The sequence below is a fragment of the Physeter macrocephalus genome, chromosome 4, assembly GCF_002837175.3.
Source record: "Physeter macrocephalus isolate SW-GA chromosome 4, ASM283717v5, whole genome shotgun sequence".
Lineage (NCBI taxonomy): Eukaryota > Metazoa > Chordata > Mammalia > Artiodactyla > Physeteridae > Physeter > Physeter macrocephalus.
Window position 1 is genome coordinate 29,937,751 of NC_041217.1, and position 3,973 is coordinate 29,941,723.

Below are 3,973 nucleotides of genomic sequence, written 5' to 3' on the forward strand. Positions count from 1 at the left end.
TATTTCATTTATTTCTGCTCTGATCTTTATGATTTCTTTCCTTCTGCTAACTTTGGGTTTTTTTTGTTCTTCTTTTGCTAGTTCCTTTAGGTGTAAGGTTAGATTTATTTATTTGAGATGTTTCTTGTTTCTGAGGTAGGCTTGTATAGCTGTAGACTTCCCTCTTAGAACTGCTTTTGCTGCATCCCATAGGTTTTGGATCATCATGTTTTCATTGTCATTTGTCTGTAGGTATTTTTTGATTTCCTCTTTGATTTCTTCAGTGATCTCTTGGTTATTTAGTAATGTATAGCAGTTGCCTTATGTATTGAGGTGCTCCTACGTTGGGTGCATATATATTTATAATTGTTGTATGTTTTTCTTGGATTGATCCATTGATCATTATGTAGTGTCCTTCCTTGTCTCTTGTAACATTCTTTATTTTATTGTCTATTTTATCTGATATGAGTATTGCTACTCCAGTTTTCTTTTGATTCCCATTTGCATGGAATATCTTTTTCCATCCCCTTACTTTCTTATAGACAGCATATATATGGGTCTCGCTTTCGTATCCATTCAGTGAGCCTGTGTCTTTTGGTTGGAGCATTTAATCCATTCACATTATGGTGATTATCAATATGTATGTTCCTATCACCATTTATTTAATTGTTTTGGGTTTGTTTTTGTAGGTCCTTTTCTTCTCTTGTGTTTCCCACTTGGAGAAATTCCTTCAGCATTTGTTGTAGAGCTTGTTTGGTGGTGCTGAATTCTCTTCACTTTTGCTTGTCTCTAACACTTCTGATTTCTCCATCGAATCTGAATGAGATCCTTGCTGGGTAGAGTAATCTTTCCCAGCAAGATTAAATATATCATGTCACTCCCTTCTGGCTTGCGGAGTTTCTGCTGAGAAATCAGCTGTTAACCTTCTTAGAGTTCTCTTCTATGTTATTTGTTGTTTTTCCCTTGTTGACTTTAATAATTTTTCTTTGTCTTTAATTTTTGCCAATTTGATTACTATGTGTCTCTGCCTATTTCTCCTTGGGTTTATCCTGCCTGTGACTCTCTGTGCTTCCTGGACTTGGGTGGCTATTCCTTTCCCATGTTAGAAAAGTTTTCGACTATAATCTCTTCAAATATTTTCTCAGGTCCTTTCTCTCTCTCTTCTCCTTCTGGGACCCCTATAATGCGAATGTTGTTGCATTTAATGTTGTCCCAGAGGTCTCTTAGGCTGTCTTCATTTCTTTTCATTCTTTTTTCTTTATTCTGTTCCACACCAGTGAATTCCACCATTCTGTCTTCCAGGTTGCTTATCCATTCTTCTGCCTCAGTTATTCTGTTATTGATTCCTTCTAGTGTATTTTTCATTTCAGTTGTTGTATTGTTCATCTCTGTTTGTTTGTTCTTTAATTCTTCTAGGTGTTTGTTCTTCATTTCTTCTAGGTCTTTGTTAAACATTCCTTGCCTCTTCTCTATCTTTGCCTCCATTCTTTTTCTAAGGTACTGGATTATCTTCACTATAATTATTCTGAATTCTTTTTCTGGAAGGTTGCCTATCTCCACTTCATTTAATTGTTTTTCTGGGGTTTTATCTTGTTCCTTCACCTGGTACAGATTCCTCTGCCTTTCATTTTGTCTATCTTTTTGTGAATGTGGTTTTCTTTCCACAGGCTGCAGGATTGTAGTTCTTGCTTCTGTGTCATTATGTTTTAAATGTATTTCTTTTGAAAAGCAAGTACCTTGATTTTTAAAGTCTGATTTGAGAATAAGTGCCTTTTAAATAGTGAGTTTAAATCATTTATGTTTTTGTTGCTATTGTTATGTTCAGAACTGTTTCTACTTTAAATTTTCACTTTGCCACTTAGAAGATAATGCTCGTTTCAAATGGATAGCAATTCACTGCTATTCACCTCAGGAAAAGTCAAATCAGGTTTAAAATTCCTTTCCATTCCTCCACCAAAACAAAAGCTACAACAAAATTATTTATAAATCCCTCTTCTCCTTAAACACTCAAAGTAGGAAAATGATGGGCAAAAAAGGCATCTGTACTTTTAATAAAAGATAAATATAATGTAAAGCCTTGGTCTTATTCTTCTAAACTTCTTGGGACTTATGTAGCTTATTATGTAAGCCTCTGTAATTCAAGTTGCCTAGCCAGTTGAATTTCATGTGTGATTATCATTGCCTGTTGAAAGTGCATTAATTTGTTAGAACAGGAACAGTGTAGGGGAGTTAATTATATGTTGTCAGCAATGAATAAATGTCAATGTTTAAAAATGAATTATTATTTTTGAGATACCATGATTAAATCAAACTAGTATGTGTTCAGGGATTGGGAGTGGGGATGGACACTCTGAGAAATAAAATAGCCTAGGGTGAAACACCTGGTTTTGTGAAAACTATTTTTTTTTTTTTTTTTTTTTTTTTTTTTGTGGTATGCGGGCCTTCCTCTGCTGTGGCCTCTCCCGTTGCGGAGCACAAGCTCCGGACGCGCAGGCCCAGCGGCCATGGGGCCCAGCCGCTCCGCGGCATGTGGGATCCTCCCGGACCGGGGCGCGAACCCGGTTCCCCTGCATCGGCAGGCGGACGCGCAACCACTGCGCCACCAGGGAAACCCCGAAAACTAATTTTTGAAGCATTGTCTTATATACTATGGCAAAATAAAAGAGCCCTGAAAGATACAAGGACTTTGACACTCGTTATAACTGAGAACCTCAAGTAAAGATAAAATGCAATGTTTTCTCTAAATGCTATTGCCCAAATAAGGAAAACCTACAATTGAAAACTGAGATTAGTGTATACTTAACCTTGTTTTCTCTGCCCAGGGCCATGGCCACTGCATTAGTTGTTGGAGTTGTGAGACTTACTGAAGCCTTGTCTGGATTCCAGGTAACTTTTATTTTGTTTTGTTTTCTGTAGAATTGCCATATGGACTTGAATATATTAAAACATATTTTCTAATCTTACAGAATCCCAAATTTGGTTGTTCCTGTATTCTTTGTACTGGTGACTGCTTTGTGAGGAGTATGATGTAATGTGAATAGTGTAGGCACTAGGCATTAAATTCAAACTCTATATCTTAGTAGCTGTATAAACCTGGACAAGTGAACTAACCACAAACACTTCAATTCCTCCATCCTCTGTTAGTTAACTTGATTGATGGTGGGGGAGATCCTCTCACAGTGTATATGTATATCAAATCATCATGTTGTATACTTTAGATGTCTTAAAATTTTGTCAATTATACCCCAAATAAGCTGAAAAAAATTGTCTCTGTCCTTGAGCAGGATGTATTAAAAACATTTCTCTGCCTATCTCATAGAGGAATTGTGAGAATCAAATGAGGTAATGTATGTGAAATTCTTATAGATATTATAACACATTACAAAAATGTTAGCTATGTTATTTGGAATCTCCAAAGCTACTACTGCATAGCATGGATAGTGTTGCCTTCACATGAATTCTTTAGTAATCACAACTTACATGGTGTTTTTGCCTTTATATTTGTTTCAGTAATTTAATATTTAATTTGTTTGTGAGGTGCTTTACTTTCATAACAGGATATACAAACAGCTGCCCATGACAAATGTAGTTGTTCTTAAATAACTTCCCAAATTTTCTTGCTAAAGGCACAAGGGTTATTGAAACAGCATATGTATACCAAATTTTTTCAAGTCTAATTGCTCTAAAAAATAATAACTTTTGTCATAAAACCTGCAGGTCTTTATCTAAATTTGTGTCAATACCATAGTAGTCTTTATAATCTTTTTAGGATTCCAACATTCAGTTAGGGATCAAACTCTTGAAAGTTGACTAAATCATTGCTGTTAAGTATTTTTTTAATTTAAAAAAATTTTAAATTGAGGTATAGTTGATTTACAATATTACATTAGTTTCAGGTATACAACATAGTGTTTCACGCTTTTTATGGAATATACTCCATTAAAAGTTATTAGAAAATAATGGCTAAAATTCCCAGTGCTGTACAATATATTCT

General features: G+C 35.1%; 1 protein-coding gene across 1 annotated transcript in view; it reads left to right on the top strand.

Annotated features, from left to right (window-relative positions):
* ODR4 (odr-4 GPCR localization factor homolog) overlaps positions 1-2,817 on the top strand; it is a 63,865-nt gene extending 61,048 nt beyond the window's left edge. The window contains exon 15 of the transcript XR_008617044.1: positions 2,802-2,817. The gene's annotated coding sequence lies outside the window, so the exon portion shown is untranslated. The remainder of the gene's footprint in view (positions 1-2,801) is intronic.
* Positions 2,818-3,973: the final 1,156 nt, after the last annotated feature.